The following is a 24977-nucleotide window of genomic DNA, read 5'->3' on the forward strand; positions in this document are numbered from 1 at the left end:
TGTGCATGAACACATAGGATAACATGATGGACAGTTTAATGACTGTAGAAAAAATGTTTACAGCCAAAAACAGCTGCTGTAAAAACGTCAAAAAACGTCCAGTGTGCATGAGGCCTAAAACAGATTTATTATCAATTTAAATTTTAACCCCTCCCCCAACATGTTAATATAAAGAATGGCCTGACGACTCCTTATTATGAGTGTCTTAAGAGAAATACTTTAGGTCTCTGATTTTTACAACACTACTGCAAAAAAAAAGAATGGGATTGCAGACACAGAAAAACTACTAGAATTCCTAAGATGAGGCCTAGAATTGTGTGCCTGCTCCTTTTAATAAAATGCTTGGTGAATCTCCCTCACTATAATTTTCCCACCTCTTTCCTTTGAAATAAAAAAGGTTGAGTTGTATGCAGCTCTATGCGGAGTCACTAATTGGAAAGAAAGCCATTGTCATTATACAGAATTTCTATTCACCAAATTACTGATCTCTGAAAGCACCACTCCAGATGAATGAAGCCTACTGGAGGTCCTTATTATAATACATATATGTTCTCCTGTGATAACACAGAATAACTGTACTGGTGACTGGCATGGTAATTCACCTTCTGGAGCAGAAGTACTTTCCTTCGTGAGTAATGCTACATTATAATTCCTATTAGACACACGAATGCAAATTTTCCATGAAAACAGGAGTGTTTAACCACTTGACAACTGGACACTAAAACCCCCTTCCTAACCAGACCAATTTTCAGCTTTCGGTGCTCTCACCTTTTGAATGACAATTACTCAGTCATGCAACACTGTACCCATATGAAGTTTCTGTCCTTTTTTCACACAAATAGAGCTTTCTTTTGGTGGTATTTAATCATCGCTGGGTTTTTTATTTTTTTGCGCTATACATCAAAAAAGACTGAAAATTCGGTAAAAAAAAAAAAAAAAATCTTTGTTTCTGTTAAAATTTATTGCAGAGTATTGGCAGAGTATTGCAGGGTATTACAGAGTTTTGGCAGAGTATTGCATTATTGCAGAGTATTGCACAGTATGGGCACAGAGCAGCACTGTGGGCACTACAGATCCAGCCCACAGCACTGTTAAAAAGATCCCTCTCACTGTACAGATCGGTAAAGAGAGGGGAGGGAGAAACCGGCGTCATGACACGATGCCGGTTTGTTTTTCAAGTGATCGCTCCGTCATTTGACGGAGCGATCACGTGGTAAACGGCCGCTACAAGCGGCCATTTACCGTGATCCGCCGGGTCTTCCAGACCCGGTGGTCACGGATGTTTGCGGAAGCGCGCCCCAGGAGTCGTGTGAGAGTAACATTCTGGGAGGATGTCCATGGACGCCCACCCAGAATAAGCCGACCGCGCTGTAGCTGTCTTTCAGCTATGGCCTGGTCGGCAAGTGGTTAAGTACCGCATCCTAGATGTCAGTGGGCAGTGTGCACCAAAGAAATTAAAATACCCATATAGTAAATAAATAAAGCTGAATCTATACATATTAAACCAGAATTTAAAGCGGACCTTCAGTCATTTTTTCAACTTTCCATCTATTAAATCTTCTGCCCTTGTTTTAACTTTAGATAATAAAACATTTTTTTTTCTGCCAGTAAATACCTTATACAGCCCACTTCCGGTTTCTTGTCTGGTCATTAGCCTAGGCTTATGACATCATGCACATCTCTCTCTCTCTCTCATTTTCGAGAGAGATTGGAAGGGAGGGGGGATGCGTCATAAGAGGGCCAATGAGAAATGCAGAGCTGGAGGTGTACCTCTGTGTGTCTGTGTAAATCCAGGAAGTGAACAGGCAGCAGCTTCAGCTGCCCACAGTTAAAATGGCTGCAGTCAGACTTGGCATATTTAGCAAGTACAGAATCACAGTATAGATAAAATAATATGCAAAGTGGTTGGAGGGAAGCTTCAGAATGGCAAAGGTGTTTTTATTACAAATTATGTGAGCAGACTGCAGTTCCTCTTTAACTCCCAGTAGGGAGTTAGCTCCACTACTCCTCCCCAAGCAGAATTGTGGGAATTTTTTTTACTTTATAGCCCCCCACCCCCGCTGCCATTCCAACCTAGGCCAGAATGACATTTACCTGGACCTGAAACCCCCTGGTATACTACAGGTAAGTAGTGCTAAAAACATGGGGGGTGAGGTAGTTGAGCACCGCTCTAATTTTATAACTAGTGAAATCAATAAATATGGGCTAAAATACAATCTAGTCTTACTTTGACCCATGAAAAGTTGAATAATTTAGCACATACCTTAAACACAGTGCTTTTACATCTACTACTGATCAATACTAGATCCCGGCTAGGTACAAAGTAAAGCAGTCATCTGCTAGAATCATCCTCCTATGATCCCATACTCAGCCATGTGTTTGCACTAAAAAGTGATGACAGCATTTAGCAGGTGCTTAGGCTTCATTCTCTTCTACAGCCTGTCTGCCTTTCATTAATTACCGATTCTTTCCTAGTAAACTTCAACAGTTTTGGGCAGTAATTGAGTACCTTCCACTAGTAACAATAGAATCTGCATTTCAGTGTACATGTACATCCGCTAACACCCGATGTTGTCCGGCTCCGCTCTCGTCCGATTCTGCGGACGGAAGAAAATCCTATTTTTCTATCCGTCTGCAGAGCGGATCGGAGGAACACGGACAGACGGTCCGTGTTCCTCCGATCCCCCATAGGGGAGAGCGGAGATCTGACAGGGCGGTCCCTGCACAGTGTGCGGGTCCCGCCCTGTCATCTGCCGGCTCAGCTGGGGAAAACGGAGCGATCCCCGCTGAGCAGCGGATAAACACTGGGCGGATCAACACGGATCCGTCCCGTGTGAAAGGGGCCTTAATCGGCTACTGCAAAAGTGTCAAAACAAATGACGTTGGCCCAAGTAGATTGATTAGTAATCTCTTTATTTTAAATGGCTGCCCAACGTAACGCAACAGACCAAAAGTCGTAAATAAAAAATAAAGGTCCAGGGGAGCGCATGCGCGGAGCTCCGTGGATGGCTGCCTGAGCCAAGAGCTCCATTCCAGCGTGATATAGCGGCGCCCGTAGCAGACAAACCGACAGTCACACAGACTGAAATTTTTACAGGCAGACTACCTACTTAAAGGGAAACACCCTCCTATATTCATACTTTATTTAGGAGGGACTCCAGACCATAATTTGAATCCGTGGACTGTGAGGGGAAAAATCCAAAATGACCGCCGATATACAGAATACAGAACCCAGCACATTCTGCCTCACAGAAAAAACGCCAGTTTTCACCCCTGAGACACTGAAATCTACCTCAGGGCTTCAGACAGGCACTCCTCAGGTATTCATACCTCAACTGACATACTCTGAACCCCTTACTAGCCACTCAATACCTGACTTTTCCATAGTCTCCTCTGGACTAAATTTTTCCTCTCAAAATACCTCAGTCCCCTCAGAGGCTCTTTCAGGAGAGCAGGCATTTATTTTGAAGGACCTATTTCAAAGGTTTTCAGAAGTCCTTGATAGAGGACTAGCAAACACAGCGGCTAAAATTACCGGAGACCTGAAAGCCGACTTTCAGAATTGACGCTATAGAACACAAATTGGAGGAAACAGTGACTGCATCGAACCAAAATGCGAAACAGTTATACACTGTCCAGGAACAATTCAATTTCGCCATTTCCAGAATCGATGAACTGGAAAACAGATCTCGCAGGTATAATATTAGGATCAGAGGGCTACCTGAATCTGTTTCGGACATACCATCAGCAGTCCAGGAAATGATCAGAACCATACTTCCTAATATCCCCCAGCACTGTCTAGAAATGGATAGAGCCCAGAGAGCCCTAGGACCTCCTAGAAAGGATGGAAAACCCAGAGATATTATCGCCAAGCCCCATTTTTATGCCGTAAAAGAAGAGGTCATGAAACAAGCCAGATCTGCCCCGCAAATATTCTGCCATGGCCACCCGATTCAGCTTTTCGCAGATCTATCCCCCTCCACGCTTCAAAGGAGGGGGGCACTGAAGCCAATTTTACTGATCCTCACTCAGAAAGAAATAAAATACAGATGGGCCTTCCCACTAGCAGTCAAGTTTACTGACAAAGGGAGATCCTACTCCTTTTCCAGCTTCCAGGAAGGGGAGAGATTGCTATTACAACTCAAACTCATATCGCAAGAAACGAAAATGGATACCGCCACTGTCTGTCCCAGCCCGATCAAAAGACCCAACCCGACGAGCTCACAAGGCCCACTTTGGAACAAGGGAAGGGCGAAGAAAAGCAAGGACGATGGACCCTCCTGAATAATGACTCCTACACCATTTTTGTTACTTGTCTCTTAAATGGATTTAGAGACTGCTCACAGACCTTTCTGTGACACTTCTTAGGGGCTTTTACCCTCATTTGCTATTCTAGTCTCCTTGCCTGTTTTATAGTTCTTTACAACGCTACAGACTTCTTTTCCTTTTAGCCTATAGGTTCCATCTATACGCTTATAGGCTTTAACAGCATATATCAGTCATTGATGTCTAGGTCTTCATGAAAAAACGTAATTTTTAGAGGACTGTGACAATGCATAATTGTATATGTCAATCTTGTAGTGCTATTTTTATTAATAATTTTTTCCTGCTGCGGGAGCCCTGTGTGGGGCTGGTCCACATGCGCTTCCACCTATTCCTTAGAAACCAGTAGGTCTCTGTGGACTAGGTTGTCTGTACCCTTTGGGTCAGACCTCTGTTTTTTTTTCCAGGCTTCGGGGGGTCTCTCCTCTCCTGAACCCTGATTCTGTATGATAGGAGACTTTACTTTCTCTTTTTTCCTTTTTCTTCTTTTCTCTTCCTATTCTCTTCCCCTTTTTATTGATACGTGTCTAACCTGTCTTTATGTTACAGAAAACCACATTCTCAGATTAACAACGCATATAATCCTCCAATTTTATCCAGTGAATGAGGTCATTATCACGCTTTTGGTCAGCAGACTTCCTAGGGTGAGTGAGGACTTAATTCACGTGTACATTTTTATTGACTTCCATGGCTGACAACACACAGACCCTCCTTAAAATAGCTACTCACAATGTTCAAGGCCTTAATTCCCCAGTTAAAAGAAGAAAAATTATGGATTACCATAAATCCCTTAACATAGATATCCTCCTACTCCAAGAGACGCATTTTCCTGTATGGTATAGTCCCAAATTTATACACCCACACTTTCCCCAATTTCACCTATCTAGCGCTGAAAATAAAACTAAAGGGGTAGCTATCATTTTTTCAAAATCGTGTAAATTTGAAAAGAATATAGAGTACATTCATCCTGAAGGGAGAATCCTTTTGGTACAGGGTACAATAGAAGAACACCTTTACACTATAGTATCTTAGTATGCTCCCAACAGAGGACAGGCTGTCTTTTTTAAGACTATGATGGACACATTAAACCCTATGCTTGCGGGCACAGTCATTTTTGGGGGAGATTCGAATGTAGAATTCGATCAGAGTTGGGATAAATCTAAATCCTTAAAGGATCAACTATCTTGCCCAACCAAAGAAAGTCATAAAATTGCAAGAATAATTTCTACTCATAGATTAGCTGATGCCTGGAGGGAACTAAACCTCACTAAACGTGATTTTACACATTATTCACACCCTCATAATGTTTATGCTAGAATAGACCATATTCTGACTCCCACATATCTAATACCATCAATTCGCAGCGCTCACATTAAAGATACAGCCCTATCTGATCATTCAGTGGTTGTCAGAACTTTATGTTCTAGTATGTTAAGTAGGAAGCGAGGTCATTGGAAATTAAATGAGTCAATTCTATCTGACCCACATAATGTAGAGTTAATCAATAAAGCACTTAAAGATTATTTCTCTTTTAATAACACGGGGGAGGTTTTATCTGAAACTCTTTGGGCTGCGCACAAGGCCTTCACTTGGGGTAAAATTATTCAAATCTCTAACCAAACCAAAAGAGAACAAAGAACTGAAATAGAGCGTCTAGAAACTGAGTTCATTACCCTCAGAGCCCGCCACAAACGAGATCCATCCTCGGTCTCTATTTCCCTATTGGGTAAAACTAGACTGGAGCTCAACCTAGCCCTCACCACGCAAGCAGAAAAGGTGATAAGATGGAGTAATAATAAATTTTATTTACATACAAACAAGATAGGGTCATTACTAGTGACAAAACTCTCACCCCGAATCAAAATTCATACAACACCCAAGATCAGAATAGCAGGTCAACCCCCCCCCCCCCCCCCCCACAGCTAATCCAGTCAAAATCTTGGACGCATTCCAAGATTTCTATTCCAATGTTTACAGCTCATCTTCCCATTCAGACAAAGATTCAATTTTTAAATATCTAGATGAATTCCCTATCCCAACTTTAACTTCCTCACATAAAAGTTCACTAGAAGCTCCCTTCACGGTAGATGAGGTTCAGGAGGTCATTAAAGACCTCAAAAGAGGGTCAGCACCAGGACCTGATGGTTTATCCATTCCCTATTACAAAGCCTTCTCAAGAACTTTAGCACAGCATCTGACCGATTTCTTTAACTCTAAAACACAGGGTGTTCCCTTAGATAGTCAACTCAGCATACATCACACTCATCCCCAAACCTGATAAAAACCCTTAAGAAGTCAACAATTATCACCCAATCTCTCTCATTAATAATGATATCAAGATAATGACAAAAATATTGGCCAACCATTTATCATCCTTTATTAATTCCTATATACATAAAGACCAAGTGGGCTTTATTCCGGGCAGACAAGGCCCGGACCAAATAAGACGAGCAATTAATTTGATCTCCATTCTACAATCTGGCTGGGGGGGAGGAGTGAGACAGAAGGGGCTTCTTTTATCCCTTGACCTGCAAAAGGCCTTTGATACAATTTCTTGGCCATACATTTTCTCCCTTTTAGAGCACTGGGGTTTTGGTAGGCGCTTCATAGGACTGCTTCAATCCCTGTACTCGCGCAACCTAAGGCGTTAATTAGTCTACAAGGACATTATTCGAAACCAATAACTATAGCCAGGGGAACGAGACAGGGTTGTCCGCTTTCCCCTATAATATTCGCCATTGCGATAGAGACTTTGGCAATAGATATTCGCCACAATCCAAACATTAAAGGGGTATCATGCGGAGATCAAACCCACAAATGTGGGCTCTTTGCAGATGATCTTCTCTTATTCGTGACTTCTCCATTGACCTCTCTTCCAAACATATGTCAGACCCTTAATATATTTTCTAAAATAACAGGCCTGAAGGTCAACTATACAAAATCCCAAGCCCTTAATGTTTCGCTCCCCCCACCAACTGTATCTCAGTTAAAACAGTCGTTCACATTCGATTGGAATGACAGCTCCATCAAATACCTGGGTATTACACTTACTGCCCGCTTCGAAAATCTCTACACAAACAACTATCCCCCTTTATATAAGAAATTAGAAAATGACCTTAAAACCTGGTCCAAACATGAACTCTCCTGGTTAGGTAAGATCAATTTGAATAAAATGACCTTACTCCCAAGAATTTTATATTTTTTCAGATCTCTTCCCATTCCAATTAATAAATCTCATTAAAAAAAACTCCAGAGCAAGATTCTCAAATTCACATGGTGCCTCTGGCTATTGAATACCCCAACACGCCTTATTTCACCATAAAAATAAGGGTGGACTAGGTCTTCCTGATCTTCACAAATATTATATAGCCGCTAGACTGGCTATACTATCCATAATTTACTCAAAGCCCGAAAAACCAGACTGGATCAATATAGAGCAACAAGCAGTACCCAACTTATCCCTAGATTATTTATTATGGTGTCCACCTAAGAAAAGACCTCCCATAATGGCCCCAACTATGTCCCAATCTTGCGCTCTTTGGGACAGCCTCAGAACTCACCCGACTCTCATTTCCATAGGACGTCCCTTATCACACTTATTCAATAATCCGGACTTCCCTCCAGGCTTAGATAGGAAAACATTCCAATGGTGGGTGGACAAGGGACTTTATCGTATAGGACATTTCTTTAGATCTGAAAAGCCCATAACCCTTACCTATTGCGTCAATATGCTGAAACTTCCTGATTCTGAAAGACCGTTTCAATCTCATTTCTAAATTCTTACACCAAATTTGGAAGGATAAACCCCTTCCGCTCCAATTCACAAAATTTGAGATCTGGTGTGAACAAGCTACGGAACAAAAAGGAGGAATTTCTGTGATCTGCTCGTGCCTCACTCAGTCTACAGCTAAATCCTCCTATATGGAGGCCTGGGAAAATGATCTTCAATTCAGTTGGGACTTAGAAACCTGGCATACCGCCTACTCAAAATCTTTCAGGGGAATTCTTAATGTTTCCCTGATGGAAGCCAACATTAAGGTTATAACCAGGTGGTATTTAACCCCCACTAGGGGGTTAACTGCAGAATCAACTTGTTTCAGAGGTTGTCAACTATTGGGAACGATGGATCATACTTGGTGGGGATGTCCTAGGATCCGACCATTTTGGAATAAAGTTTTTAATATGATATTAAGGTGACTGGTCATTAGATTCCTAGGTCCATTCTTGTAGCTCTTCTAAATGCCCACATACCTCTCATTCCCAAGCACACACAAAATATAATTCACTTCATATAGGAGTCAAGCTTATAATAGCAAAAGCTTGGAAGAAACCTAGGCCCTTCTTGTCAGAGATCAGAAGAAAAGTTTCCTGGATAATGACCCAAGAAAAGTTAGCCGGCATTTTAGCCGACAGGATCCCACAGTTTGAAAAAATCTGGGATCCGTGGGCTAAATATATAGGGACTTATATTATAGTGTCACACCGGCTCTCTCTCCTTTCAAGCATTAGGATAGACCCGCATTCCCTTTCTTTCTCTCCTTTTCCTTTCCTCCTCTTCTTCTGTCCTTTTATCTATAGGTTTTGAGGACACCTGGAAATGACATTTGAAGAATCTTATCTCCAATTTTAATTTTTTAAATCAACAATTATTGATAAGTTAATTTTATCTTCCTTCATGTTGGACTGGATATTCCTGTCAAAACATTTTTTTGACCGGGGGGTGGGGTCACTGGGGGGGGTGGAGGGTTTGCTCCTTCGGCACAGTATGATCCTTTGGCACAGTATGATCCCGTTAAGGACTGTCTTTTCCCGCACACAGTGCACAGGTGTTCTGTGCATCACCATACAGACAATCCCATTTATGTCTATTAGGATGCAGCGGCTGAACGGACACAGATGCTGGTCACAATTTGACAGCCGTGCAAGTGAGGGTCCCCGGGAGCAGATGGTGTGAGCAGACGGTGTGCATTTGGACACACACACACACACACACATCTGTGCGGCTGTGAAAATGGGTTCAGCATCTATGTCTATGCAGCCACTGCAGCCCAAAAGTCTTCAATAGGACTGCCTGCACTCGGATGCACAGAACACCTGTGCACTCTGTGTGGGAAAAGACGGCCCTTAGCAGGGATGTACAAATAAGTATGTCTTGTGTAAATGAAGCCTTGGCATGCTGTGAATAAAGAACTGTCACAGTTGCTTGTGCTCTAAACTGAACTACCAAGCCATCAAATGGCTGGTGTTTTAACTGATCCCATGTGCAGTGCCATGGTAACTAAGGATGAAACAGAGGCTAAGATTGCAGCCTTCCTTGGCTGTAAAGGATAGGAGGTTTTAGTTCTGCTTTAAGGAATACTTACAGGTCTTTGACTGAATAGTGAAAGCAGAAACAGTAGAAGAGTTCATGTCTCTACCAGTCAATCCTGCTCTCTTATCTATATAAATAGGGATGGGGGCACATGAATCCATGTGCTCCATTTAACCATTTGCTGACCAGCTGCCGTCGTTATACAGTGGCAGGTTGGCATGTTCCCGCAAATCGCCATAGGTGTACAGCGGCTCCTTTAGAGAGCTGTAGCAAGCGCGTACGCCGGCTGTACGGTAGGGGACCTGATGCGCTTGGCCAGCAGCGGGAACGAGAGCTAGAATGGGGATCTGTAAATATAAACAGATCCCCGTTCTGACAGGGGAGTTAGAGAGAGATCTGCTGTTCCTAGTGATCAGGATCAGCAATCTCTCTCCTCCTCCAGTCAGCCCAGCCCCCATACAGTTAGAAACACCTCCCAGGGAACACACTTAACCCTTTGATTGCCCCCTAGTGTTAACCCCTTCTCTGCCAGTGACATTTATACAGTAATCAGTGGCTATTTTTTTTTTAGCTCTGATCGCTGTATAAATGTCAAGGGTCCCAAAAATAGTGTCAAAAGTGCCCGATCTGTCTACCGCAATGTCGCAAAAACCACTGATCATCGCCATTACTAGTAAAAAATACATATTAAAAATGTATCCCCTATTTTGTAGACGCTATACCTTTTGCACAAAATCAATATAAGCTTATTGCAATTTTTTTTACCAAAAATATGTAGAATACATATTGGCCTAAACTGATGAAAAACATTTTTTTTTTTGGAATATTTATTATAGCAAAAAGTAAAAAAAAATTTTTTTTTTCCCCCCCAAAACTGTAGCTCTTTTTTTGTTTATAGCGCAAAAAATAAAAACCGCAGAGGTGATCAAATACCACCAAAAGAAAGCTCTATTTGTGGGGAAAAAAAGGACACTTTGTTTGGGAACAACTTCACATAACCGCGCAATTGTCAGTTAAAGTGCCGTATCGCACAAAATGGTCTGGTCATTAGGGGGTAAATCCTTCCGGTCCTTAAGCGGTTAAAGTCCCAAACAAACCCCTCTTTCTGCTCTCTACTCCTATCAGCACGTTCTTTATATGTCAACACCTCCTTGTTCCGATTCTCCCTCCCCTAGTCTGAATTCTACTGTACAGGGACTGCGAGAAGCTGATACCAAGTTAAATTCAGGTATATAAATTTCCTGCATTTGTAAAAAATACATTTAAAGACATTCATTATTACAGAACTAAATTCTTTTGTGTCATTTATATCTGCCAGAAGTTTAGCTATAGAAAAGTACTGTACTTTTTACGTTCAAAACATCAATCCACATATGTGAACATTTTAGGGGTCAGTGATAATTTTATGACTTTTGGTTGTTTCGTTAAATCAATTTCATCTTCTAGTCTGCTTAGCGTTCTTTGATACACAGCGTGACCCACATTGCTAATGCCCTGACATCCTTCTACAGAACTGGCTGATACAAGCACTGCCTGTGGTCTTCAGACAGTGCAAATCACCCATTACTGTATTTCAGAGTTAGGGGCCACAAAGTCAGGTTATAGGCCACAGTCATAGAAAAATAAAAATCCAATTTCCCTTCTAGCCAAACAGAGCACTTGTCACTTGTACTAGCACCGAAAAACAGTGTAGTATCAGAATGTGCTGAGTGCCATTTTCTCGCAACCTTTCCCATTTCAAATATAAACCTAACATTTCCTTTCAAAGTTAACCTTTACAATAGTAGTGTTTTATTTCCTTCTGCCCTGAGTAAGCTGCTTCCTTCAAACAGAAACGATGCCAGAGCATCAGCTTTGAGATGTCTGTACTTATAGCACAATGGTGCAGTAGCAACATAGTTATGCTATTTATTACAAAAGGCATACATCTTAAAGCAAACCACTGCTGAAAATGTACTATACTGTCCTTAGTGAACTGAAGATGAACTAAAAAGTTCAAGCAGAAAATTCAGGCAACCTGACATTGCTAAACTCTCCTTATGAAAATTCTAGCTGCCTGGTATCATGTTTCCAAAAGCTTCCAAAAATAATTTCTCAGTCACTGACCCAGAGGAAGAAGTAAACAGATCAGGATTCTGACTTGCCTCGTACCAAGTTAGCTGCATGTTTGTTCTGGACAAGTGATTAAAATTAGCCATGTTTAGTTTTCTCTTGCTTAGCCCCATCCATGCTAATGAGTGGATGACGGAATCTCCACTATAGGCTAGTGTATTCAGGCAGCCACAGCACTGCAGCTGCCTGAATACCCAGTGACTGAATCTTACAGGATGCAATCACCTTTTAGCTGACAATTTTCTTTCTTTCTATGAAATTTACATTAATCAAGTCGGGTGGTGCCGACAGAGTCACCCATAGCTCAGATTTGGGCCAATTCAGCAGGACTGGAGTATGACCAGCTTAGGCATTTATTGTGATCAGGGAAAGCCAGGTAGCTTACATTTACAGTAAGGTAAACAATGGAAGTGTTTATGCATTTTCAATGCTGATCACTCTGGCTCCTTGGTATTTCAGTGCTAATGAGCTGTAAAATCGTGTACTTAAACATATAAGGATCATTATTGATAATAAATATATATTCATCCTTGGAGAGTATTCCTCTATCAAGTGCTCCCTTCAAAATCCTTCTTAGTTCTTCTACATATTCAAAGGTTGGGTCTTTTAATAGCACTTCATAATTGGCTTCATTACATAGAATGTCGTAGCACATTTTAGGGTAGAAAGGTCTCTCCATTAGGACAATATTGCCCCCCTTGTCCGTTGGCTTTATCACCAGTGACTTCTAATTTCACAATTCTTCCAACGCTTTCCATTCAGCAAATGACAAATTAAAGGATTTTTGCCTCCCTCCTCTCTTTTACCATAGGGACTGTAGATCCCATTCCACCAATTTAACAAATACCTGGATGTGGCTTCCCTGTGGGAATGGTAGAGTATAAATACTGCTTGGTTTAAATGAGGAAAAGGGACCTGAAACATCACTGCTGCCTCCCTCACTTTCCCTTTGTAGCTACTCTAGTAATTTTGGAGCCTCAGTATCCTTAGCAGTCATATCATCAGTTTGCTGTATAGGCTTTTCCTTGTATTCTTTTAGGTGCGATCAGGGCTTTTTTTCAGAGGGAACTTGGTGGAACTCAGTTCCACCACCTCTGGCTCAGAACCCTTGGTGCCTGCTCACCACAATCTCTTGTAAACACAGAAGTCTGGTTTCTGTGTTTACAAGTGACAGCTCTGCACTCTGTATGTAATGCCCCTTAAAGACCCTCCTACTGTTTTCGTGAAATCTGACTGAACACACCCACTATTTGATGTAATTTGGAGGGTGTTTGTAGGGGGAGGGGTGGGGCCGTGGTTAAGTTCCAGCACCTATTGTTTGAGAAAAAAAGCCCTGGGTGTGATCATAACTACTGCTGGATGGGCCTGCCAGGCAAAGCAAATATTTGCCTGGCAGAGAATATAATGGGGTCCACTCCACAAAATCACTGATGGAGCTGTTCCTTAATTTGTAGTACTAAAATTTATCTCCTCTAACTCCATACGGGTACTCACAGGGAGTAACTGTAAGACAGTTAACCACTTTAGCCCCGGACCATTATGCTGCATAAGGACCAGAGGACTTTTTCCAATTTGGCACTGCGTCGCTTTAACTGCTAATTGCGCGGTCATGCAATGCTGTACCCAAACAAAATTTGCGTCCTTTTCTTCCCACAAATAGAGCTTTCTTTTGATGGTATTTGATCACCTCTGCCGTTTTTATTTTTTGCGCTATAAACGGAAAAAGACCGAAAATTTTGAAAAAAAATTATATTTTCTACTTTTTGTTATAAAAAAAATCCAATAAACTCAATTTTAGTCATACATTTAGGCCAAAATTTATTCGGCCACGTGTCTTTGGTAAAAAAAAAATGTAAATAAGCGTATATTTATTGGTTTGCGCAAAAGTTATAGCGTCTACAAACTAGGGTACATTTTCTGGAATTTACACAGCTTTTAGTTTATGACTGCCTATGTCATTTCTTGAGGTGCTAAAATGGCAGGGCAGTACAACCCCCCCCCCAAATGACCCCATTTTAGAAAGTAGACACCCCAAGGAAATTGCTGAGAGGCATGTTGAGCCCATTGAATATTTTTTTTTTTTGTCCCAAGTGATTGAATGACAAAAAAAAAAAAAAAAAAAATTTACAAAAAATTGTCACTAAATGATATATTGCTCACACAGGCCATGGGCATATGTGGAATTGCACCCCAAAATATATTCAGCTGCTTCTCCTGAGTACGGGGATACCACATGTGTGGGACTTTTTGGGAGCCTACTGGCGTACGGGGCCCTGAAAACCAATCACCGCCTTCAGGATTTCTAAGGGCATACATTTTTTATTTCACTCCTCACTACCTATCACAGTTTTAAAGGCCATAAAATGCCCAGATGGCACAAAACCCCCCCAAATGACCCCATTTTGGAAAGTAGACACCCCAAGCTATTTGCTGAGAGGCATGTTGAGTCCATGGAATATTTTATATTTTGATACAAGTTGCGGGAAAGTGACAAATTTTTTTTTTTTTTTTTTGCACAAAGTTGTCACTAAATGATATATTGCTCACACAGGCCATGGGCATATGTGGAATTGCACCCCAAAATACATTTAGCTGCTTCTCCTGAGTATGGGGATACCACATGTGTGGGACTTTTTGGGAGCCTAGCTGCGTATGGGGCCCCGAAAACCAATCACCGCCTTCAGGATTTCTAAGGGTGTAAATTTTTGATTTCACTCTTCACTGCCTATCACAGTTTCGAAGGCCATGGCATGCCCAGGTGGCACAAACCATCCCCCAAATGACCCAATTTTGGAAAGTAGACACCCCAAGCTATTTGCTGAGAGGCATGGTGAGTATTTTGCAGCTCTCATTTGTTTTTGAAAATGAAGAAATGCAAGAAAAAACTTTTTTTTTTCTTTTTTAAATTTTCAAAACTTTGTGACAAAAAGTGAGGTCTGCAAAATACTCACTATACCTCTCAGCAAATAGCTTGGGGTGTCTACTTTCCAAAATGGGGTCATTTGGGGGGGGGGTTGTGCCACCTGGGCATTCCATGGCCTCCGAAACTGACAGGCAGTGAAGAGTGGAATCAAAAATTTACGCCCTTAGAAAGCCTGAAGGCAGTGCTTGGTTTTCGGGGTCCCGTACACGGCTAGGCTCCCAAAAAGTCTCACACATGTGGTATCCCCGTACTCAGGAGAAGCAACAGAATGTATTTTGGGGTGTAATTTCACATATTCCCATGGCATGTTTGAGCAATATATCATTTAGTGACAACTTTGTGCAAAAAAAAAAAAAAAAATTTGTCTCTTTCCCGCAACTTGTGTCACAATATAAAATATTCCATGGACTCGACATGACTCTCAGCAAATAGCTTGGGGTGTCTACTTTCCAAAATGGGGTCATTTGGGGGGGGTTTGAACTGTCCTGGCATTTTATGCACAGCATTTAGAAGCTTATGTCACACATCACCCACTCTTCTAACCACTTGAAGACAAAGCCCTTTCTGACACTTTTTGTTTACACGAAAAAATTATTTTTTTTTTTGCAAGAAAATTACTTTGAACCCCCAAACATTATATATTTTTTTAAAGCAAATGCCCTACAGATTAAAATGGTGGGTGTTTCATTTTTTTTTTTCACACAGTATTTGCGCAGCGATTTTTCAAACGCATTTTTTTGGGAAAAAACACACTTTTTAAAATTTTAATGCACTAAAACACACTATATTGCCCAAATGTTTGATGAAATAAAAAAATCTTAGGCCGAGTACATGGAAACCAAACATGACATGCTTTAAAATTGCGCACAAACGTGCAGTGGCGACAAACTAAATACCGTTTTAAAAGCTTTTACAGATTACCACTTTAGATTTACAGAGGAGGTCTACTGCTAAAATTACTGCCCTCGATCTAACGTTCACGGTGACACCTCACATGCATGGTGCAATTGCTGTTTACATTTGACGTCAGACCGACGCTTGCGTTCGCCTTTGCGCGAGACCACGGGGGGGACAGGGGTGCTTTTTTTTTTTTCTTTATTATTTTTTTTGCTTTTTTATCTTATTTTTAAACTGTTCCTTTCATTTTTTTTTTTTTTTTAATCATTTTTATTGTTCTCTCAGGGAATGTAAATATCCCCTATGATCGCAATAGGTAGTGACAGGTACTCTTTTTTGAAAAAATTGGGGTCTATTAGACCCTAGATCTCTCCTCTGCCCTCAAAGCATCTGACCACACCAAGATCGGTGTGATAAAATGCTTTCCCAATTTCCCAATGGCGCTGTTTACATCCGGCGAAATCTAAGTCATGAAATGCTCGTAGCTTCCGGTTTCTTAGGCCATAGAGATGTTTGGAGCCACTCTGATCTCTGATCAGCTCTATGGTCAGCTGGCTGAATCACCGGCTGCATTCTCAGGTTCCCTGTTGAGACAGGAGAGCCAGAGAAAAACATGGAAGACGGTGGGGGGGCATTCCCTCCCACTGCTTGTAAAAGCAGTCTAGAGGCTAATTAGCCGCTAGGATTGCTTTTACACGAAAGCCGACCGCTGGCTGAAAAGAATGATACCAAGATGATACCTAAACCTGCAGGCATCATTCTGGTATAACCAATCAAAGTCGTGAATGGCGTACCTGAAGACAAAAAAAGGTTAACAATAAAACACAGTAAACGTTAAAGTATAAAAAATTGCATACCTGAAAAGCAAACATGATAAAACATAATAACAATAAAACATTGCAGAATAGAATACAGTAAAAAAGAGCAGAACAATAGAGAGAGAATAGAGAGAGAGAGAGAACAATAAAACGACAAATATTTTTTTTTATTTTATATATATATTTTTTGTTTACACTTTTTTTGTAACTAACTTTTATAACTGTAACCGGTTCCAGGTTCGGGTCTCTCAAAATGCGATGGCATCTTGGGAGACCCTGTGAAAGTGTGCCTAGTCTGTGCAATGCTGTACCCTACGCTAATACTCAACTAGTGAATGGTAGCATTCAAAACATTCACCAATACAAAGACCAGGATTGTCAGGACAGGAGGGACAATAATAGCGAGTGTCACGCCTATATCCGCGCTTGCTGCAGACACAACATCTTTTTTGGGGGGGTTCGCTGGGTAGGGGTACTCGGGAGGACATAAAGAAAATGCCTCTCATGCAGCCGACTGCATTCGGTTGGGGATGTGAATGGGGGAAGTACGGGCGCTGCAGAAGTGGTGGGTTCCCAATTAGGATTGGCGAATGCAGCAGGAAGGGCATTATGGGCACGACGGACCTGTTTGTCTTCTTCTTGGTGGCAGCGGGACACTACTTGTGCTTGCCACCTCACCAGCACTTATGGGACTCGCCACGTCACCAAGTGTTACTGCAGTGCTGGTTTGACTACGACCGGGGTGTACTAGGCCGCTGGTGCTTGCCACTTCACCAAAACGCTACCAAAAAAACTGTTAGCGATCGCAGGGATCAGGCCTGACTCTTCGAATGCTGCAGTTATGCGTTTAGTGTTTTGTAAGTGACAGTGATCGATCGATACTGCACTTGGGTGGGCTGGGCTGGGCCGGGCGGAGGGGCAAAACGCAGGTGCTAGCAGGTATCTGGGCTGATCCCGCTAACACTGCGTTTTTGGGAACCCTAAACTGCTGGGGACGCTAGCATAGATCTGATCGGATCAGATATTGATCCGTTCAGATACTATACCACTAAGGGAGGTGTATGGTGCGTGCGTGGGTGTTAGCGCTACTGGCACTAACCTGACACTGCCTGGGGCTGGTGCTTGCCAGTTCACCAAAACGCTACCAAAAAAACTGTTAGCGATCGCAGGGATCAGGCCTGACTCTGCGAACGCTGCAGTTATGTGTTTAGTGTTTTGTAAGTGACAGTGATCGATCGATACTGCACTTGGGTGGGCTGGGCGGAGGGGCAAAACGCAGGTGCTAGCAGGTATCTGGGCTGATCCCGCTAACACTGCATGTTTGGGAACCCTAAACTGCTGGGGACGCAGGTATAGATCTGATCGGATCAGATATTGATCCGATCAGATACTATACCACTAAGGGAGGTGTACGGTGCGTGTGTGGGTGTTAGAGGTACTGGCACTAACCTGACGCTGCCTGGGGCTGGTGTTTGCCAGTTCACCAAAATGCTACAAAAAAAAAAAAAACTGTTAGCAATCGCAGGGATCAGGCCTGGCTCTGCGAATGCTGCAGTTATGCGTTTAGTGTTTTGTAAGTGACAGTGATCGATCGATACTGCACTTGGGTGGGCTGGGCCGGGCGGAGGGGCAAAACGCAGGTGCTAGAAGGTATCTGGGCTGATCCCGCTAACACTGCGTTTTTGGGAACCCTAAACTGCTGGGGACACTAGTATAGATCTGATCGGATCAGATATTGATCCGTTCAGATACTATACCACTAAGGGAGGCGTATGCTGCGTGCGTGGGTGTTAGCGGTACTGGCGCTAATCTGACGCTGCCTGGGGCGACGCATATCACCGCCGGGCGATCAGGGGGCTAAACCTTTATTTGGTAATAAACGGCGGGTGCCCTGACAATATAAAAATAAACGAACTAACCAGCGTCACCCCTAACAGTTATACGGTGATCAGTGGTGAAAGGGTTAACTAGGGGGCAATCAAGGGGTTAAAACATTTATTAGGTAGTATATGGGGGTCCCTGTCGCTATAAAACGCTGACGGCGAACCTAAATATTTACGTCCCTAACTAGCGTCACCAGCGACACTAATACAGCGATCAGAAAAATGATCGCTTAGCGACGGGGGGGTGATCAAGGGGTTAAAACTTTATTAGGGGGGGTTAGGGGTGTACCCTAGACCTAAAGGGGGCTAATACTAACTGCCCTAACAAAGTAATCAGAAAAAAACCCAAAAAACTGCTTGGTGTCAGTGTGACGGGGGGGAGGGGTGATTAGGGGGTGATTGGGGGGGGATCGGGGGGTAAAGGGGGGTGTTTTGTGTGCCTGGCATGTTCTACTGTATGTGTTGTGCACTCACATTTCAGTCTTCTCTCCTTGGTGCCGGAACGGAAAATACCGAGCCGAGGAGAGATGACATCATTTCCTTTGCCGCTGTTTACCATACAGCAGCATAGGAATGATCTGACTGGCCGGCGGCGATCGCGAGGGGGGGGGCCACGAATAGATGGTCTCCCCCTCATCTCCGATCGCCGCTGGACAAAAGGGGACCGCCTCGGGCACCGGGGGGGGGGTCAGATCGGACCCCCCGCCCGCGGGAGGCAGATCACGTACATATACGTGATTCTGCCTGACAGTGCCATTCTGCCGACGTACATCAGCGTGAGGCGGTCCTTAAGTGGTTAAAGGTCAACAGTTTGTATATGTCTATAGGACAATAATGCAGCCACTCTTGGATCAGATTGATGACCAAGCTGTATTGCTTAACTTCTGTAGAGAAAAGCGAGGTCACAAACCTGGATCTTACTGTGTGGCAAGGGCACTAGATCACCAAACTAGCTGAATATAATGCTTTGGTGGGTAAAAGGTCATGTAGGTGTAAGTATTTTAACAGTGTTAACTTTTTACCTGGATTTGAGTTTTACCTGTTACTGATTTCGGACAGCTCAGACAGCTTAAACTCAATTTCCTCAAACCTTAAGCCTGCATTCACATCTGAGCATATCGTTTTCAGGCGTTTTTCTGGGCGTATTTGCTGAGTTTTGCAGCATTTTTGTACAGGCGTTTTCAAGGTTAAAAAGCTGTAAAAGCAGTAACACGTCTGTAATCTGCCAAAAAAAAATCTCATGTACTTTCTTGAGCTACAATCTTTTTGCTTCAGGTGACAGAACGCTCAGATATGAACAGGTGCCATTGAAATTAAAGGGATTTTGCTTGTTGGGCGTTTTGGAACTTTTGAGATGAGCGATTTACAAGCTGAAAACGCTCAGGTGTGAATGCAGCCTAAGAGCATAATTAAAATAGTGCTGGCCACGTAAGGTCAATATTTACCCTGTATAGTAAAGTTGGGTGTGCCATGGGCAATATTTGGGCAGCCTAAGATGGCAGCTAAAGACTAGTTTAAAATATAGAAATCATCCAACGTGCTATATGCTATTTAAAAGTATCATCAGCTATAAAAGTTGAAAATAACCAAATCACAAGAAATAAAAAAACACATTCCTTTCCGCACCAACTATTGAATGCCAAAGTGTAATACAGTTATTGGAAAACAAAAGAAATGTAATTTGAGGCAGACTAAATACACTTGGGCCAATATAAGAGAACACATAAAACAATAAGTAGAATTAGCTAAAACTGGAGCAGACAATATCTGATGCAGCTGTGCATGGCAACAAATCAGCTTCTTTCATTCAGAAGCTTAACTAAGCAAGCTAAGGCTAGAAAATGATTGGTAATGTTACTATGCAGTTACTCCAGATTTAAACTGTGTGTTTAAATTATGTGTTTTTGACATTTTTATACAATAGCGATATAGGCACATATTGCTTTACCTATTGCCATTACTAATGCTATTACTTAGAATTACTAGCACTTCCCTGATTTATTTTTCAACTGCAAAAACCAAATGTACAAAACAAACTGGGAATGACAATTAATATACAAGTGCTAACTTATCCGGAGACCTGGATTTTCCATCAGGAATAGGAAATTTAGATGTGCAGCCAACCACAGAGAATGTGACTTTATAAGACAAACATGCAGGCAAACATAATCTACAGATATGGAGAATGTATGCTGGTGAGCAAATGCCTGCCAAACTGATCGTTTGCGTCTTCATAAATATGTCCCAGCCTGTCAGGATGCTGCATACAGTACTTCTGAGCATTAAAAAAAAAAAAAAGAGACTGTATTTAATGATTTAAACAGCTATTTGTTTAATAAATAACTTGTTTTTAAATAGACAAGAATTATTTTAGAATAAATGCTGCCAAGTCTCCTTTATAATTTTAAATAGCTTTTACCCTACCAGGCCATGTAATATTTATTAGACTTATTTAATGGATTCGCCCAGATCGTCATGGTAAACAACTATTTCACTTTAGTCTAAATTACTGAGCACTTGAATGATGATCTGTTTTTAATATCATCCCAATATGGTGAGAGCGACCTTGCCGTGTGGAGTGCCAAAGAAAGCGGAGAAATCTTGTTGAGAAAATGATAGAAATCTTCATATTGAATGTGAAATGCTGTCAAACAGATTCCTTAACCCTGTGTCAGTGAGGAAATGGAATTAGCTCAAGGGCCAACCCAGAGATGTTGTCTTGCTTGTGCTATAAATAGAAATCCATAGCAGGCAGCTTTGTCTGTTAATGATCACATGAAGATGGTGGGAATTGTCAGAAAATGGGAATTTGGGTTGTAATTATTATGTGGACAGTTCAATAATGTGGAGAGCTGCAGCTGCTCCACTCCAATTAGAGTTGCTCATTTTTTTCTTTTGGATTATTTCGTTATCTGATTAGTATTTCCACAATCTGATGGCTTGTGAAAGCAACTTAAAATCAGATTTTATTTTTACTCTGGAATAAGATAAATGAACAATCCTGCAAAATATTACAATAGGCAAATCTTATCATTTGTAGAATACTTTCTAACTGTAATTATATTCAAAGTTAAGTTGCAGTATGTGATGCTGCCAAACAGCAGGCAGAGCAGTCTGCCCACTATTGAATTGTATTGTTACAAGTTTTGTTCAAAGTAAAGTCATGCATGTGTCATGTACTAAAGCAGTTTAGCCTCTGCATACAGAAAGGTTTCTTTGCAGTAAGGGCAAGTTAACATTATCGCATTGCAAAATGCACACATTACCACAACGCACATTGAGCACGCATATACAGCAGTAACCATTTTAGTTGCATTAGGGGACTATTCGTGGTAACTCCGCACACAACGCACAATTAAACCTGTTGTGGTGCTTGCATTACCAAAACACATACTGGTATGGAAGATTTTGAATATACTTTTCACAGGAAACTGGTTCTAGCCACCTCTGTAGATTTTTTTTTTTTTTTTTAAATATTACAAAAAAAATCCCGGTCAATATTTATAAGAATTAACACCATAGACTGTCGATCTAAGGAGTATCCAATTGACTTAGGGAACCAGAAAAGATTTCCCTATTAGAGTAAATTGGACAATGCTTCTAAAGGCGAAAATCGGATGAAAAATACCGCTTTCGACGTGATCGGCCGATAATCGGATCATTAGTACAGAGCTTTCGAGAGCCGATCGTGACAATTCATCCGATACTATTCGATCGGACAAGCATGAAAATTTTCCCCGTACAATACCAGATCCTACGATTTTCGTTTAGTCAGTACAGTTGTCGTCCGAAAATACAATACAAATACATTACAACACATGACATCACTTCCGATTTTTTTTTTCTATCGTACAAGAATTTTCGTGACTTTAGTAACCTATTCAGTTTTTTACTTGTGACTATTAAGCGAAAAAAGTCATACAATCTGTCGTACGATATTCGGATCTTGTGTACGGGCCATTAGGTCTTATTCACACTTTAGGGCAATCTGTGAATTCTTGCTGCAAGAATCTGCAGATTCCTACAACTGAAATCCCAGGTAATTGTGTACAGCTGCGGATGGGAAGCCTGTGCAAAGCAATGACAGGCTGAGAAGAGCCATGGCTGTCCACAGCTATTTACATTCACCTGCACATCCAGTGGTTACTTATGGTTAGGGACAGATGACAGATGTGTTTGGATAGCCCTGGGTGCAGACAGATTGGGGTTGATTTACTAAAACTGGAGAGTGAAAAATCTGGTGCAGCTCTGCATAGAAACCAACCAGCTTCCAGGTTTTAATGTCAAAGCTATATTGAACAAGCTGAAGTCAGAAGGTGACTGGCTATTATGCACTAGATTTTGCACTTTCCAGTTTTAGTAAACCAACCCTATAGTGTTTAGAATCAATTATCTGACCCTAACCACAGGTAGCTGTGTGTATACATGCAAACAGCAGCAGACAGCTGCAGCTCCCGTCAGCCTGTCATTGCCTTGTACAGGCTTCCTAGCTGCAGCTGTACGCAACCATCTGTGATTCCAGCAGCAGGGATCTGCAGGTTCTTGTCACAGTAATCCATTGACGGCCTTAATCACAAATGTGAATAAAGCCCCGTACATGCGATCAGAAAATTGTACGGAAAATACCGCTTTCAAAGTGATCGTAAGATAATCGGATCGTTAGTACAGAGCTTTCGAGAGCCGATCAGGACAGTTTATCTGATATTATTCTATCGGACATGCAAGAAAATTTTTTTCGTACAATGCCAGATCGTATGATTTTCGTTTAACCACTTACCTACCCAGCCATAGTAATATGACGTCCACAGATGGGATCTCCCATCCTGGGTGGACGTCATATGACGGCCTTGGTTCCCAGCCGCCTAGGGGGCGCGCGCGCCCGCCGCGTTGCTCGGGACCCGGTGCGTGTGCCCGGCGGCCGCGATGTCCGCCGGGCACCCACGACTGCCCGTTAACCGGGCCGGACCGTGGATCTCTGTGTGTAAACACAGAGATCCACGTCCTGTCAGCTCAGAGGAGAGCGATCTGTGTTCCCAGTACAGCGGAACACTGATCGGTCTCCTCCCCTTGTGCGTCCCCTCCCCCTACAGTTAGAAGCATTCCCTAGGAAACACATTTAACCCCTCCCCGCCCCCTAGTGGTTAACCCCTTCACTGCCTGTCACATTTACACAGTAATCAATGCAATTTTATAGCATTGATCGCTGTATAAATGTGAATGGTCCCAAAAATGTGTCAAAAGTGTCCGATGTGCCCGCCATAATGTCGCAGTCATGAAAAAAAATTGCAATCGTCGCTATTACTAGTAAAAAAAAAATAAGTTTTTTTTTTTTTTTAAATGCCATAAATCTATCCCATATTTTATAGATGCTATAACTTTTGCGCAAACCAATCAATATACGCTTATTGCGATTTTTTTTACCAAAAATATGTAGAAGAATACGTATCGGCCGAAACTGAGGAAAAAATTAGTTTTTTTAAAAAAAAATTGGGATATTTATTACAGCAAAAAGTAAAAAATATTGTGTTTTTTTCAAAATTGTCGCTCTTCTTTTGTTTATAGCGCAAAAAATAAAAACCGCAGAGGTGATCAAATACCACCAAAAGAAAGCTCTATTTGTGGGGGAAAAAAGGACGTCAATTTTGTTTAGGTACAACGCCGCACGACCGCGCAATTGTCGTTTAAAGTGCAACAGCGCTGAAAACTAAAAATTGGTCTGGGAAGGAAGGGGGTGAAAATGCCCTGTATTGAACCGGTTAAACAGTACAGCTATCATTCGAAAATGCAATACAAATGCATTATAACAAATGACATCACTTCCAAATTTTATTTCTGTCCTGCGGGAATTTTCGTGACTTTAGTAAACTCATCAGATTCGATCTGAGATTAGCATGCAATAAAAAACAGACGATCATTCATCCGATAATCACATCGTGTGTATGGGGCATAAGGCCTAGATGTTTTTTGCCTTCCTCTGGATCATCTGCAGTTTTAGGACTCTGGAGATGTATATTCCTAATTTATTTTTGTCTGTCGGTTGAACTCGATGTGACTTTTATTCAACATATGTAACATGTAGTTTTCATATAGCCACTAGCGAAAAAAAATCAGATTCATAGGTTGATACATGAAAATCTTTATTTTTTTTTTTACTACATCAGGAAATGACTGAGATTGAGTCTGTGGCTACAGTACTGATTGCTAGCAATGTGGAAGCACAATAGGGAGTGTTTTTAAGTTGATTCAGGAGCTGTAAACTGTCTATTCAGTACAGCCTTCAGCAAACAGAAGTGACAAGGATAACCTTTTCAGAAGCATTAACAAAACACAGTATGGGAATACAGCACTTGTCACACTGCAATAGCAAGCTGCAGACTTCCTGGTAAAATCATAGCTATCACTGCTCTATAAATAAAGGGTTATAAACAATATCACAGCCCTGAGCAGCTGAATAGTTACAGGTTTTATTGTGGTTAATACAGTCAGGTCCATAAATATTGGGACATCGACAGTTCTAATCTTTTAGACTTGAAATGAACTCTGGACCTTTTATCTGCTTCTTGTAAATGGGATAATGAGGGAATAACACACACCTAGCCATGGAACAGCTGAGCAGCCAATTGTCCTATTACTTTTGGTCCCTTAAAAAGTGGGAGTCACATATACAAACTGTTGTAATGCCTACACCGTTCACCTGATTTGGATGTAAA

General features: G+C 41.8%; 1 protein-coding gene across 1 annotated transcript in view; it reads right to left on the bottom strand.

Moving 5' to 3' along the window:
• DTNBP1 (dystrobrevin binding protein 1) overlaps positions 1–24977 on the bottom strand; it is a 321745-nt gene that overhangs the window by 40926 nt on the left and 255842 nt on the right. The window lies entirely within an intron of this gene.

The sequence above is a fragment of the Aquarana catesbeiana genome, linkage group LG05 (assembly GCF_042186555.1).
Source record: "Aquarana catesbeiana isolate 2022-GZ linkage group LG05, ASM4218655v1, whole genome shotgun sequence".
Lineage (NCBI taxonomy): Eukaryota > Metazoa > Chordata > Amphibia > Anura > Ranidae > Aquarana > Aquarana catesbeiana.